The sequence below is a fragment of the Canis lupus genome, chromosome 15, assembly GCF_003254725.2.
Source record: "Canis lupus dingo isolate Sandy chromosome 15, ASM325472v2, whole genome shotgun sequence".
NCBI lineage: Eukaryota > Metazoa > Chordata > Mammalia > Carnivora > Canidae > Canis > Canis lupus.
Window position 1 is genome coordinate 22,016,545 of NC_064257.1, and position 16,620 is coordinate 22,033,164.

At 39.1% G+C, this 16,620-nt stretch overlaps 1 protein-coding gene and 1 long non-coding RNA gene across 9 annotated transcripts in view; one reads left to right on the top strand and one right to left on the bottom strand.

The window, feature by feature from the left end:
• SYT1 (synaptotagmin 1) overlaps positions 1 to 16,620 on the top strand; it is a 541,941-nt gene that overhangs the window by 494,509 nt on the left and 30,812 nt on the right. The window lies entirely within an intron of this gene.
• LOC112654769 (uncharacterized) overlaps positions 1 to 16,620 on the bottom strand; it is a 312,057-nt gene that overhangs the window by 255,501 nt on the left and 39,936 nt on the right. For all 6 annotated transcript variants that reach the window (XR_007402258.1, XR_004804963.2, XR_004804962.2 and 3 more), the window contains exon 2: positions 14,653 to 14,760. This is a non-coding gene — a long non-coding RNA (uncharacterized LOC112654769). The remainder of the gene's footprint in view (positions 1 to 14,652; positions 14,761 to 16,620) is intronic.

Consider the following 16,620-nt stretch of genomic DNA (forward strand, 5'->3'; position numbering starts at 1 on the left):
CGCCACACACCATGAATATCCAACGCATCGGAACAAATCATAATAAAAGACATTAAATGATGGCTGTATACGAGAAAAGCCAGTAAGGTTCTTTTTTTCTCAACACTTTCACATATTGGAAACCCTTCGTAAGAAAGGGTTGATCCTCAGGCTTCAACCAGAAACTGAACGGAATGAGACCTTGTATACAGGGCCCTCCAGAGAAACCGAACCAATAGGATGTGTATGTGTGTAAAAAAAAAAGAGAGAGAGAGAGAGAGAGAGAGAGAAGAGAAGAGAAGAGAAGAGAAGAGAAGAGAAGAGAAGAGGAGAGGAGAGGAGAAGAGAAGAGAAAAAAGAGAAGAGAGAAGAGAGAAGGGAAAAAGAAAAAGAAAAAAAGAAAAGAAAAGATAAGATAAGAAAAGATTTGAAACAAAGAACTCAAGAAACTGGAGGCTGGCAGGTGCAGAGGCCCAAGGCCCAGGAAGCATGCATGTTGCGGATCGCACCTGAAGGCAGTCTACTGGCAGCATTTCCTCTTCCTCAGTGGTGATCAGTTTTATTTCCAGTAAGTCCTCCCTTTGGACTCAGCTCGCCTCATTTTAATATAATTACCTATTTAAGACCCTCACTCCAAATACAGTCACATTCTGGGGTACTGGGCCTTAGGAATTCAACATATGAACTGGGGAGTCCTGGCTGAGCCCAAGACAGATGTGAATAAGGATTATAATGATGCAGAGATCAAAACAGAAAAAGAGAGAGAAGGAGAGGTCGGTAAAAACCGACCTCTGTTTCTCAGAGCTGTGATTCTCAAAGTGTGGCTCCAGGCCCCCCCCAACATCTACACCACCTGGGAAATTGTTGGCAATGCAAAGTTTCAGACCCCATCCCAGATCTGCTGCACCTGTGAGTGGGGCACAGCAATTTCTTTTAAAATTTTTATTACCAAAGTACAGTTCATACACAATGTTATATTCGTTTCAGGCTACAACATAGTGATTTGGTAATTCTATACATTACTCAGGGCTCACCATGACAAGTGTAGTTACCACCTGTCACCATAGAATGTGATTATAATATTATTTATGTTCCCTATGCTTTACTTTTCATCCCCGTGACTTATTTTATAACTGGAACTTTGTACCTTTTAATCCCCTTCCCCTATTTCACCCCTCTTCCCCACCCACCCCCCCACTGGCAACCATCCCCTCGGCAACCATCAGTTTGTTCTCTGTATTGATGAGTCTGTTTCTGTCTTGCTTGTTTTCTAGATTCCACATATAAGTGAAATTACATGGTATTTGTCTTTCTCTGTCAGATTTATTTCACTTAGCACAATACCCTACTAATGTCTAGAGGTCCATCCATGTTGTCACAAATGGCAAGATCTCATTCCTTTTTATAGCTGAATATTCCATTGTGTATATGCATACTGCAGCTTCTTTACCTATTCATCTATTGATGGACACTTGAGTTGCTTCCATATCTGGGCTAGTGTAAATAATGCTTTGATAAACATGGGGTATTTCTATTTTTAGTTTTCTGAGTAACCTCTATACTGTCTTCCATAATGACTACACCAATTTACATTCCCACCAACAGTGTGTGAGGGTCCCTTTTCTTCATGTCCCACCAACACTTGTTATTTTTTGTCTTTTTGATACTAGCCATTCGGACTATCTCACTGTGCTTTTGATTTGCACTTCCCAGATGATTAGTGATGTTGAGCATCTTCTCAGGTATCTGTCGGCCCTCTCTAGGTCTTCTTTAGAAAAATGTCTATTCAGGTCCTCTGCTCATTTTTCAATCAGATTATTTGCCTTTCTAATGTGAAGTCTTGTAAGTTCCTTATATATTTTGGATATTAATACCTAATTGGATATATCATTTGCAAATACCTTCTCCTATTCAGTAGGTTGCTTTTCCATTTAGTTGATGGTTTCCTTTTCTGTGCAAAAGATATTTATTTTGGTGGAGTCCCAATATGTCTCCTGAGGCAAAGGAAACAAATAGCAAAAATAAACTATTGGGTCTACACCAAAATAAAAAAAGCTTTTGCACAGCAATTTGTTTTTAATAAGCCCTTCAGTGATTCGAATGAAGGTTAAAGTTTGAGAACAACTATCTTAGAAGTTACTTGATTGCAAGAACAATGTCACCTAAGAAATTTTCCAACAAACGTGAAAGCATATATTATTTGATCTGTGTGGTTTCTTTAAGTATATTAGGCTGAGTCATATTTTATAAATGGGCCTTGGAATTGATTTTACTCTTATAAATTCGAACCGGAGCCAGAGCTCCAAGGATAAGTATGATAATAACACTGCATAGGAACATGGCCTCTAAGTACAGATTTCACAAGGTAAAAGCAAAAACTATTGGTACCCGATAACGCTTGCTTATAAAATACCAGAGCAGTCTATTTGCTGTCTGTCTGGTTGGACACCTCAATTACCTTATACAAGTCCCATGAATGGTAGATTAAATTACAATGATTGGACATAGTAAAATTCATTCTACTCTCTTTAAGGATTTGAAAAAAAAAAAAAAACAGAAATAATTGTTAAGTGGTCATGTTTGAGCAAATATCAAATTTACGCCCTACTACACCTGGCCCTAAAACATGTTCTAGACCATCACAACATTAGCCTTTGCTAACACACTGGCCAACAAACCTCTGGTCATGCCTACTACCATGCCCTTTGAGAATCTACAGCATTAGGAACAAAAAGATTGAATTCATCTGTGAGTCTTTTTCAAGCCTCAGTGGATGATCAGATCTACAAGCAAGGATACACATGCCATTTATCTAGAAAAATCAGCTTCATCTGAGACATATATGCTAGGTGGTGGTCAGGTACATGCCACCAAAGGTAGAGCTTCTGTCCAGAAGGCTTTCCTACCTGCCTAGCATAGTTCTCAGAACATAATACAACTAGATCACATTGCATAATACAACTAGATCCAAAACTCATAATTATTTTTTATTATTTTAATAAAATAATATTACACACCCAACACGGGGCTTGAACTCATGACCCTGAGATTAAGAGTCACATGCTCTACTGACTGAGCCAGTCAGGTGTGGTGCCCCAACAATCATAATTCTTTATGAAATTTATGTGGCAAGAGTTTTCCAGGTCTTCAGAAAAAATATTATGTGTGGAGCCTAAGTTTTTGTATTGGCTATCAAGAAAAAGATTGTCAAGCGGCCCTTTCAATTAGGCTGGGATCTACATATACCCTCTTTGTGACCTTCTGTCACAGACTGACAACTATGAGCTTAACATATTTGGACAGGACCTATGTGAGCAAGCTTAAGGACTACTTGCATGTTGCAGTATTTAACTGTGTCCAGATAGAAAAGAGAGCATTTCACACTGAGCAATTGTATCAGTGGGTCATTGAGAAGTTGAAGTTTGTCTGGTGCCACAAGAATAAGGACAGTCTTACTGCTGGAAGCTAGTGTTCTAGACAAACCGTCAGGTACTGTCATCTGTATTCTTTTTTACTCCCCTCTGACTCACACTTCTCTGGGTTTATCACTAGAACTCTCCCTGCGGTGGATCATTACCTGTGATTAATCATACTGTGTGGGCCTCTCCCATTAATAAGAAGTGAAATTAACTTAAATTTAGCATCAAGAACTATCTTGAAAGGAAAAGAGGCTCATAAGAGTAGCCTCTTATGGTTTTGAGAAGGGCCCATCCCACAAATATGGGAAGGACTTTGATGATGTGAGTGGTAGTGTAACATCACAGTCATGACTATTTAGCACCAGGTGGTAGTATAACCACTTGTGTCCCACTTCCCTCCCACAGCCCAGTTACCTAGCTGCCTCCCATTAGTTGGGAAACCACGAGAGAAAGAAAAGATTGAACCCTGGAATGGTTATGTCCATTTGCTGTACCACTGGGATGGCTCTGATTCTCACATTCTCAGAAATGCAAATACTAGGCTTTGAGAAGATCCAGAGTCCTCTTTGGTGTACCATTGCCATCTCAGTTCTTGGCCCCACTCATAGGTGGGGTGTATCTATAGCACAGTCTGTGCTTCTGAGGTACATCAAAACTCCTCTGATGCACCCTCCTGGAATCAGAAGAACATCAGATGTCCTATGTTCCTTCACTTCTCTCGTACATGGCCCATGCAGAGATTTTAGTTTCAGAGTAGAAGTGTTTGTCCTTCATCCAGTATACTCAGAGTAGGCATACATTGCTGCTTCTTTTCCTCCATCTCTGGCCACATGGAGACTTCTTTTCCCCAGCTACCTCCTCCTACAAACAGTAATCTTCCCTCCCTTACTCCTGTTCATACCACCTTCCAACACTGGCCACTTCCAACCAAAAGATGTTGCTTCCAGAACAGGTTGAATGGGGAACCTCACATGCACAAGCAGTATTCCTGACTCCCCTGGAGGCAGTCTGCCTGGGTATCACACTTGAATTTTAAGCAAATGTATGTTAAGGGCAGTTCTGGGGGAGTCATTCTGAACAGGAGATGGCAGTAGCAGCCAAGGTATTTGGGCACCCTGGTCAGTCCTTCTAAGAAAGGGCTTTTCCTGTCTGCTGTCACTTCAGGGCATAGTTTGGCCTCACCAAAGCCAGGGTGGCTAAATAATGTGTCCAAAGTCCCAGACTTTGTGGAGTCCCAGAACTATCGGAGAACTAAAAACCGTTCAAATTAAAGACTAAACAACCAAATGAACAAGGTGGGAAGTTATTGTTAAGTCATACTTCAAAGGAGAGGAGGAGCCCTCCAGAAAGCACAGACACTCCCTCTTGAATGGGCATTAGTGAGATATTTGGAGAAAGCAAGGATTTGAGATCTAGTGCACATTCTTATTGAGACTTTGAGCAAGTTATTTAACCGAAGTGACTCAGCTCATGCCCACGTGTGGATTAAACAGGTAAGGAGGATCTTCCCCACAAATTTTATAAAGAGCCAAATAAGACAATAGCCAGGAAAACTTTGTAAACTATGACGTGCAGTGAACATACAAGGAATGCATTTTTATTGGTTTGTCCTTGTTTTTTCATTTTTTGGTTGTTTTGGTCCAGGTAATATGTCCAGAAGCAGTTTGACCACGGGATCTACTAGTTTCTGATATTTGTAATTCCCCAGAGAGTTATGGCACACAAATTAGTTTGTAACAGCTCTAAATTCTTTGTTTCATCCTGAGTCTACAATTATGCTCTCACCCAGGCCCCTGTCATCCTGTCATCTGTTGCCTTGATTTATGAAAGCTTCTGTTCTCTGATCTCATTTCTTGCTCTGCCTCCTTTAAAACTCACAAAATGTGGCTGCAAGGTCAAATTTCTCATCATTACAGCATTACATCCTCAGGTATCATCATTACTGTCTTAATAAAGCAGGCAGTTAGTTCCACAATAGTCTGTTTCATCCACTAGATAATTGCTCAGCCTTCCTATATAATCTCCATCCTGTCCCTTGCTGGGATTCCAGAACCACTGCTGTGGTTTGAAACATCTATTAGTTTGTCACATGTATTAATTAAAAATTTATTTCTAGTCAAGAATGTGATGGATCGAGTGCTACATGTAAGAAAAATATAACTAATGTTAACCAATTTTACTTGGAGTGAAAACAATATAACCAGAAAGTTTTCTGGTAACTTCTATACACTTACAGACTTTGCAAAAGTTGCGGGGGGGGTGGGGAACAAACCTAAAATTTAAAATATTACAGAGTCGGTTAGGTCTTATGGTAGAAGATTTATGAAGCATACAAAATTTTTCATGTAGTTAATAAGACAAAGATATATTATTTAATTTTGCTCTACTTGTGACCCAGAGCGACTTATATCCACAGTAAAATCAGACCTAACTGGGTCTTCGTACCTGAATGGCCAAGAGGTATAGAAATTTCCAGCACAGCTTTATTAGCAAGCGTGATATAACAAGACCATACTCTAAAGCCAGTCCTCAGTTTTATTATTTATTTTGCTGCCTTGATCATTTTTCTGCACTCATTTGGCTTGAAGGCACAGACATTCCCTGTTGATTATCTCTACTTGGCAGTGGGTTTCTGCTACACATTTTGATTCCTAATATGGTAGCAGGAGAGGGTTTTGTATGAGTTCCAGGGAGTTTCTCTGGGCTTGTGGAATGCAGTGAGGAAAGAATCCTACAGAGATGAAAACATGAACATTTGCATTGATAAAGAGAAAAATAAAATAAAGAAAGGAAAAAGGGGATGTTTCTCTAAAGAAATGTGTTCTTTTAAAAAAAAAAAAAAAAACTCTGGCCACATTCTAATAACATCTTATATTTGGGGGATTAGAGGAATTAATGTGTTTCTTAATTACTTGTATTTTCATAACCATTTCAAAAAGTCATTTAAAAATGTCTGAATGTTTTTACAGAAGCAACACTAGCAAAATAAACTTTCATCATCATCAAAGTTTAAATCCTCGAAGCACCCAATGATGCTACCCTGTAAATTAGTCATATAATGATGAAATCTGAGAAAGTGTCACATCCCCAAAAGAGACTAAGAGATAATGTTGTCTATTCAAGGTACAAATCATATTATTATCCTTTAATTTTTATAGCAATATGAACTAATGCTAAAGAATCTACTTACTGGTCTCAGAGTTTAATACAGTTTTTCTCTCAAAGTCATGTTAGTTCAAAGAAATATTCATTTGGTAAAAATTCTTTAAATGATACATCCAGATGATGAATTCTTCAATAATGAGCTCATTTTCCCTAAATGTATTTATTTATTAAAGGGCTCTGTACTTTAATAAGCCACGTTTGCACTGGTGTTAAAATGCCATTATTTCCATCATCATTAACATCCATTTAATGTTTAACTTTTATATAATTAAGAATTGCATTTGGAAGCTATTTCCTCCAAACTGGCTATATCAACATTTGAGGTTGTGTCTATATAGGCTTATCTGCTACACCTAAAAAAAAAGAAATCACTAAAGAAAGAACTCATCTTGAAATCCAAGAAATGTAACATGCCAGTTTAGATATCTTTGAAAATATATTTTATATAATGTTCCAAAATTTTTCTTTTTCTGGACAACCAATTCTAATAAGCCATTTAGTAAAAGGTTCTGATCAGTTTGCAACAATAAATACAATGTGTTTAGTAAGAAGGGAAAAAGAGAAAATAAGGGTGAACCCATGCTCTTTCGTAAAAGTTCTGCGAGTCCCACACAGAATTTCCACTTATATCTCAATGGTCAGAATCTAGTCTTGACCACCTTACTTGCAAGGATAGCTGAGAAATATAGTCTTTTATTCTGGGTGGCAATATGCCCAGTTAAAAATTGTGGTGCTAAAACCAAAGAAGTGGGTATTAGAGTAGGTAACATACAGTCTCCATCATAGACAGGTTCACAGATTCCTTAACTTCCTATCATTGTCAGGGTCATAAAATGACTTAGCTCGCCATGCATATTCATATTTACTTATTTAAGCTACAAGTAGTGTTTTTGTTTCACTGATGTAATTATCTAAAAATGATAGAAAATTTTAAAATGCAAGTAGAAAGAAAAGTTTTAAACAATCTTAACATTCACTACCAGAAATAACTTGGGTTAATTTTTTGGTATACCGTTCTATTAAATCATGACGCCTATCTTTATGCACATATGTGTATCTATATACTTTCCATAATAAAGTTGGAATATACAAAGGATACTAATTTTTAACCCGCTTTGGTAATGACACAATATTGTGAACATCTTTCTGCATCAGACATTTCAGCATTTAAAAGGCTATAGAGTATTGCATTCATTGTATGAACAAACCATGACTGATTAGACCAATGTCCAATGGATGAACACTTTAGCCATTTCAAATTTTGCTGTATTATAAAACACACTGCAATTAATATCTTTGTTGCTAAATCTTTGCTCTTACCCTCAATCAACTTCCTTAGAAGGTAGACTTTCTTATCAAGGAATCTATATATCTTGAAGCTTTGATATCCCACACTCCCCTCCAGAAAAACCGTTGACATTTTACATTGTTACTCTCCCATCTAAGTATATGACAACCCTTGACCAACAATGAGCTTTACATAATTTTAAGTCTTTGCCCAATCTGACAGACCAAAACATGGAGTCCTGTTTTTATTTGTATTTCTTTGATTACTATTAAAGTTGAATACTTATCCCTGCCTTAGATTCAGCCTTCTTTATTTTCATGAAAATAAAAGGCAAGAGAGAAAGAGGTTCCATGGGCTCAAATTTGTAACTACTAACCTCACACTGAAAGGAACAAGGCCCTGGCTGTTAGATAAGTCATGGACACTAACTCATGAATAGCAACATAAAAGAACAGGTTGTCCTTCCATTTCACTTGACACTCAATGAAGTTGCCACTTTGACCACTTCAAGTAAGGTACCTCAATCTGTTCCTCCATTGTTTAAGTGAGAAGCCACCATGATCTTGGTTCACTTGTGTCGAGTTTAAAGGACAATGCTTCATATGTCATTTATCCATTCTCTCCTATCCCAATTATTCCTTTGAGTTGACTGTCATGCTCTTGTCACAGCAGAGTGGCAAGTAGAAATATTCAGAGGGGCTCAATTTTAATTCAGGCAGTCAGTGATCCAACCACAAGCTCTCTCTGCTCAACTGTTTTCATACCAAATAGATTATCTCCACTCTAAATTTGTAACTAAGCTGAAAAACAGATATTTTGTGCCTTTAAATATCTGGTGATGTGTCACATATCACTATATCTGAATCCAGAGTGATGTACAATAAGTAGCCAGATCACAACATGCCAGTCAAACAGCTGTTTGTGTCATTTCTTGATATTTGAGAACTTGAGTAGAGAACTTCCAGTGTCTTACACATGTGCTCTCTGTGAGTGGGTTCTATGCATTACTCTGGAGTAGTTTACTTCTGCAGCTTTTTAATCCTTTCTTTGGACACAAAAGCCAATTAGTTAAGTTAAGAGTTAATATAAGAGAAGTCTGAATACCATAGAATAAATGCCAATTAGCCTTTAAGGACAAACTTGAGATAAGTGCATGTCTGAATTTAAGGTACAACTCAAAATAGGAGGAATGAAAATAAATTTCATCGTCTCCCAGCAAAACCAAAAATTAAACATTGAACCACAACTATCTCTTTTTCTCTATAAGCCTAACAATTCTTTTCCATATTATGTAAGGAAGGCAAATACACGTTTTTGTTTACAATGCAGGCTAGCCTTGTACATATGGAACACATTCCAGTGAAACTTCAATGGGCAATAACGTGGAGCAGTACAAACCCAGAGGACTGTAAGACACCATTGGGATTTGCCCCTCCTCCACTATCTTGCCAGAGTCACTTTTGCTCCCTCTATGGGAGAAGCTATTTAGTTAGAGCCAAACATCATTAAGTCAAAAGGCAAAAGAAGGAGAAATGAATATGGGTTAACTGCATTTTGCATGCTATTGAGCCACAGTTGGTGTAAAGTAATATTGTGGTATAAAAATGCACTGTGTGTTCCAGGAGGACGAATGACTTGGTAAAACTGGAATATGGATGTGTACAAGGAAGTGCCACAGATCAGGATTCCGTGTGTGTGTGCGTGCGTGTGCCTGTGCATGGGTGTGTTTATGCACATGCATGCATGCTGGCAGGGTGAGGTTGCATATAAAATCTCATTCTTCATGCTAAGAAGTTGGGACTTTGCCCTGAAGTAGGAATCTCCCAGAAGAACTGCAGCTACTCCGCTACTATGCAGGAATGTCCCATTATGGTAATTTGGCACACTGTGTGATCATCTCCCCTTTATTGCACAAAGAAGCCCTTTACTGGCAACCTCAGTAGAGAAGTAAAACCCTGATGCCTAATCAGCATATCTGTAGAGTAACAAAGGGAACATTGTGATGAGAGCAGGTATAGTTGAGCAGGAGACCTATTGTGCCATCCACTGCCTGGAGATAAAAGGAATACAGTCAGTATGATTAAAGGGCAGATAGGCACCAACTCTAAAGCAATGAATTTCTTAGAATAGGAGTGGAAAGAAGGCAGAGACCAGGCAGGCCACAAGAAACACAGAAGGCTTCTCGGAGGAGGTGATGTTTGCTATCCCAACCAGACTTAAGTCGTAATCTTTAGGGTCCTGAAGGATCAAGTGACAGTAGGACTCCAGAGAACCATTCCTTCCGTGGGGCTATAATGATAGGCAAAATAATCAAGTATCTCGTCTCATGGGCCACCACAGAAAACACAAGGGCCTCTGTTTTTTTGCAGGCATTGTTAAGGTGCTTGCACCCAAAAGACTAAGATAACTGCCCCTTTTCAATGGCCTTTATCTCCATTTTATCTACTTATTTACGTAGAATTGTTTGTTTAAAATTTATTTTTGAAATAAAATACATGTTCATGACGAAGACCAGAAGTGTAGAGCCTCTTTCTCCACTCCCATGCCCAACCCTTCCATCCAGAGATATCCACTATTTCAAGTATAACCTTCCAGAAATGTTTCATGCCTATACATGCATATATTCTATACTATGTATAAATATTATACTATTTTACTTTCTTATGTGACTATGCTGTAATGTTAGCTCTAGAATATCAATTGTCTACATCAAAGAAAGGGGAGTGCTAAAAAGTAGGGAACACTAAGCCCCACCAAACAATTCCTTGGCTTTAGGAATCTTTGCATAAGAGCACACAGATAGTTGGCTACCATTCCATTAAGGGAATGGACCACAATTATTAAATCATTCCCCACTAGTAGATACAGAGATTGTATGTAGGGTTTTGGCCTTTATAAACAACACTACATTGAACCTCTTTGGGTACTTGGGCAAGGAACCTATAGCACAAATGCATCCAAGTAGAATCCTTGAGTGGAAAAGAGTCATAAAATGTTGGTAAATTGTTTTCCCGAGACAAAGTTCCAATTTACAGTCAATGGGAGAGATAATTTGTATAATCTAGGATTTCCTTATAAAAACTGCTGAGCTATGCTGCCAAAGAACTAGTTCTGCAAGCTTAAGACTCAAGATCAAATTACCTATTTGGAACTAGGATCCCAGCCATGCATGCAAGGTCAGCTCTCTCTGAGCTTTTGATGTCCCAAAGGAGTTTGCATTAGTAGGGCCGCTAAGCTGTGGAGTGGCATCCCATTGACATTAAGAAGCAATTTTGTTTTAGCTTTCTGGAAGTATAAATAGCTATGGGAGGGTTTCCATCGCAAAGCGAGGGAAAATTCTTTTGAGAATGCAAAACTAATAAGAGAGAGGGAGACATGAAGGTCAAATGTGAACTGCTGCTGTCAGGAAAGCAGACACAAAGAAATAAGGCAGAGAGGTAAGTTCAGGAAATTGAATAAGGAACTGTGTGGCCATCATGTGACCATATTGGTCTTCCGAAAGAAAAGGTAGATATTTGCCTCAACCACCCCCCCAACCCAGTGAGGGATGGCAGCAAGGCTGGACGGCGATAACAAAAAGTTCAGCTCTTCTGCTGTTTTCACCTCATGTTCAAATGCTTCTCAGAAACATATGACTTCACCTTCATTACCATATTGATGTTTATATATGTGTGTGTGTGTGTATCCTCTTCCAAATAGAGTTTGGGTTAATATTCATGCTAATATTCATCTGTGGTAAAGTAACAGATGATCAATATATTTTCAAAAATATAAAAAAATATGTCATAAAAATGACAGCATTGGTAATTTAATTTCACGTTTTGTCAAATACCTTTTTAAAATGCAGTTAATATACTAAGACTTCTCATACATAATTTATGTTATTGATTAAAACCTAAAAGTGGAATGAAAAACTCCCAATTTTTTTTTTTTTTTTTGCTAAGAGAATCCGTAAAATATAATCAGCCATGTTAATATTTCAAACAGCAAACTACTGGAAATTTATTTCTGCTCTTAAAGAAAAGTTTGAGACTAATAATTTCTATTATATATGAACTATAAATAAAGGAATGGGGTATAAGAGGTACAATACACTTTAGGAAATAATTACACCTCCAATGACACATGAAAAGAATAGCTCCTCTGTTAATCAGTAAGAAACCCCCTGTAGCTTGAAGGCTAAAAATGCAACAAAAATCCTCCTGTGCACATAGTTGGTGTGTATTCCTCTGGTTTTACACATTTCCTACGATATTATACAACAGTAATATGTTTTCTCTTCATCTAAATTGTAAAGCAAGTATCAATTTTCAGTCATCAAAAGTCTCTGTTTAAGACAATTTGAGACGGCACCGAAACAACAGAATGACAAACATTTCCATAGTCTTTCCTGCTCCTAATATTTGTCATGGATAATTGTTTTTCTCCTAACCAGGTTTTCTTATGTTATACATTTATCCAGGATTAGGCATTTGAGCATTTAGGTTTTTCGCTTGTTTACATGTTGGTCTTTGTTCTCCTAGTGACCTACAATGTATTTCTAAAAGGATTTTCAAAGAAATGAGAATCGTCATGTAGTAATAAGTCCTGTTGCTCAGCTCTCCTGAAAAGCTCCCTGTCTCTACCTCTGCCTCCCTTCCCAGGGGCCAGCCTGGGTTTGTGTCCTTACCACTTCTCCAGTGATGGCAACAGCCTCCTAAAGCCGGGTCCCTTGGGCCCTCCCTTGACCTTCCTTCCATCCTACACTCTACTGCCAATGGCATTCTCCTAAAGCAAAAATCTCCTGCTTAGACCTTTAATTGGCTTTAATTAGCTTCTCGCTGCCTTCGTGATGAAATCCAAATTCCTCACTATGTTCTGCAAGCCCCCTCATGACAAGGCCCAGGCCTGCCCTTCCAAATGGCATCACTTGTTCCTCTTTCACCCTATGCTTGAGCTGTAGTGGCACCAGACCACTTCACACATGGAAGCTTTCGTGTCATCTCATAAAACCTGGAGAATCTTTAATCCTTCCTCTAAAATGCTTCTCAGGCCTTCATGTCCATATGACGCTCCTGAGGATCTTGTTAAAGTGGAGATTCTGGGAGGCCTGGGTGGCTCAGCGGTTGAGCACCTCCCTTCAGCCCGGGGCATGATCCTGAAGACCTAGGATCAAGTCCCACATCGGGCTCCCTGCATGGAGCCTGCTTCTCCCTCTGCCTGTGTCTCTGCCTCTCTCTCTCTCTCTCTGTCTCTCATGAAAAAATAAAATCTTTAAAAAGAACAAAAATAACAAAATTAAAAATAAAGTGGAGATTCTGCTTCCATGGGTCTAGGATGGGGCCTGAAGTCCTGTTTTGCACCTCTAACAAGCTCCCAGGTGGTGCTGAAGCTGCTCAAAATGCATGTTGACAAGACTCAAAAAAATGACTTATGTCAAGCCCTCCCTCCGTGCAAAACCCCTCTCCAACAAAACTGATCCACACAAACCTTCCTCTTTCCTAATTTTATAACCCGTGTACAGGATGTGCAGACTGCCTTCTACATCTCACACTCTACAGCAATTGGTCACACGTGTTCCCTTCTAACCTCTCCTGTGAATCATCTAAGGGCTGGGATAGTGACTACTACTCCTTGTAGTCCCAGTGTTAACATCGGAGCAAAATGTATAGGCATTTTATAGAAGTATTTTAACGGGGAACTAGCAAAGACTTTTAAAGCATGGCCATCCAACGAGGTATTGTTAAAGATGTCTCTGCTGGATTGGAAGTTTAAACTAAATTTTTAGCTCTCAAATTCATGCATTTTTAAAATGTTATTACAATTGTCTCCAGTGAGATCAGGGATGGGATGGAGAAGGAGGGGGGGTGGGTGCTAGGACTATTCTATTCTTTTAGCCAGCATGTAAGTCTAGAAGCTGACTGAGACTTTGAAGAGCCCAGGCCTGTTAGACATTACAAAAAATTGATGACCTTTGTGGCCTTGTCAGTGACATCTCCCGACCCCCTGATTCCCCCACTCCCCTACCTCTGCTGCATAGCACAGCCCTGACTTTTTCCAAACACTTGGCCTTGCACAAAAGAATGCCAAGGCATGATGAATAATTTCCAGCCAAGTTTCCAGGCAAGAAATGGCACATCAAAGACATTTGCAAGTCTGAGTAGAGAGAATTAGTAGAAACAAACAACAAGTGCCCAACGTTTCTTCCATCACAGCACAAACAGGACAGGATGGGCCAGCAGTAACCACCCCAACCAGAGTAAACCAATAGCCATGAAGATGACAACTGCAGCACAGTGGTTCTCAATGCTGAATGTACATTAGAATCACCTAGGAAGTGACAGTGATAAAATCTGACCACCTGGAGTGGCCCCACCCTACATGAACTATTTCAGCATCTCTGGGGGGGAGCAAGCCAATAGTTTTTAGAACTCTCCAGTGATTATAATGTGAAGCCAGAGTTGACAACTATTAATAGGAGTTCACCTCATTGGATGCTTGAAGTTCCCCCTACAGGTGCCTCAAAACTAAACATCTAATCTCAGTTTAGGTACGCAACAACTGGTCTCCAAGTCTTATCCATTATAGGTCACATAAAACCAACCCAGGATGTTTTGCCTTTTTCCTCATGCGACATGCACTCATGATTCTATCACAGAGAATTTCTTCGTTTGGACCCATATCCCTCATCACACAGTTTCTATTAAGAAATTGGTACATTGAGAGAGAATGTGACCCACAGAAAGAAGTTGAATTCATTTAGAAAAGAAAATTCCAAATCCACTTGGTACCCTTTCTTAATAGTAAGTTTTAATAATTTACCTTGCCTTCCTTCTCCTTCCCCCTGTAACCTCTCCTGCAAGTTTATCGGTCAGAGTGGTGAGCTCACGGCATCGGGCAGGAGGTCAGGTAGGGTCACATTCACCGGATCTGAAAGTACAAGCAGAAGTTTCAGGATAATGGGATTCTATTGCACTTATGAGCACAGATTCCTCTGGTATCAGCTATCATACTGCCAGATGTAGAAGGGCACTGTACTAGATACATGGCAGGAATTTTATATATTTTAGCTGAATCTAAATCAGAGCTCCTCAGTTTTTCTAATGAAATATTTCAGACCTTATAATAAGTATAATATAATGAATATTCATAAGTATTATGAATACGCAAAAGAATCAAAACACAATATATATAATCAAAATCTTGCGTGCCCTTCCCTATATCATGTTATGGGATTCCCAAGCCTATTTTCATGTTTTGTGTTCATCATTGCTATGTTTGTTTTTAGTGCACACAGTTTTGGTTTCATTTTCAGTTATGTAAATGGTATTACACTCTATGTATTTCGTGTGTTTACAAACTTTATATAAATAATATATTATGTATCTTTATGCAGCTAATCTCTCCATATCATATTCTTGAGATGTGTGCATGTTGATTAACGTAAACTTATTTTTTAATTGCTGTACAACATTCCATGGTAGGAATATATCCCAATTGATGCTTACAGCTTTCTGCTGATGGATATTTGGGCTGTTTCCAATTTCTAGCTGTCATAAACAATGCAACAAGGAGCATTCCCACACGTATCTCCTTATGCAAATGTGGGAGAGTACCTCCAGGATATCGTGAGGTTGCTGGGATATAGGGAAGGCACATCTTCAGCTTTTCTGGACATTCCCTGATAAATACCCCAGGAGAATATGAACATTCCTTCTGCTTACATCCTTGTCAACACTGATGTTGACTTTTAAAGGTTTAGCCAGTTTTAACTGATGTATTTTTCCCTAAAAATCCTGCAGAGGGCAGCATATCCCGGTATTCCTTCTTAGGATGCATTCCAGTTTCTGGGCCCCTTTGTTTACTCCTTGGAATCCCTTGACCTACTCCTCAACCCGCTCTTAACTCAGTCAACTCCCAGGCAGTATCTCACAAGGACAGATAAATGCAACACTATTTGAAAGCTGCAAGCTCCCTCCCGCTTTTGACTCCACTTTGCTGGCCCATTTGTGTCTTCTGACAGGATGGGAGGGAAAGAGAGACAAGTCCCTCTTGATTTACAATACTTTTTCCAGGGGTTCCTGGGTGGTTCAGTTGGTTGAACCTGGCACCCCTGGTTTCAGCTCAGGTCATGATCTCAGGGTCCCAGGACGGGCTCAGGGTGTAGTCTGTTTCTCTCCTTTTGCCCTTCCCCCTGCTTGCAGGTGTGTCCTTTCTCTCTCTCTCTCTCTCTCTCTCTCTCTCTCTCTCTCATAAATAAATAAATAAATAAATAAGTAAGTAAATAAATAAATAAATAAATCTTTACAAAATAAAATACTTTTCCCAGTTCAAAGTAGCATAGCATAGAGGATGTGAGTAGACAGCAAGGTCCTTCACCATTCTGAAGCCGTGGTGTGTCACCTAGTTAGGAGGCATTGCACACCGTAAGAAAGTGCTTGTGTAAATTGGAGAAATGCTGAGAAGTAGGGAAAGGTATTGCAAAGCAGCAAAGACTTTGTTTTTCTTCTGGAATAGAAGATATTTACTCCTTTGCTTTCTCACATTGTTCCTGGCTCCCTAAGGAAGAAAACAGGGTTCAGTTTCTCAACACCTCCTTGGATTTCTCTTTTTGTACTGAATTGAAATCCTGCCCCATCAGAGTTCCATGGCGGGAATGCAGCCTTCAAAGATGCATTCCTTTCAACAAAGAGGATGTGAAACTGAGCTTTGCTTGAGGATTTATTTATTTTTTTTTTTTAAAGATTTTATTTATTCATGAGAGACACAGAGAGAGAGAGAAAGAGGCAG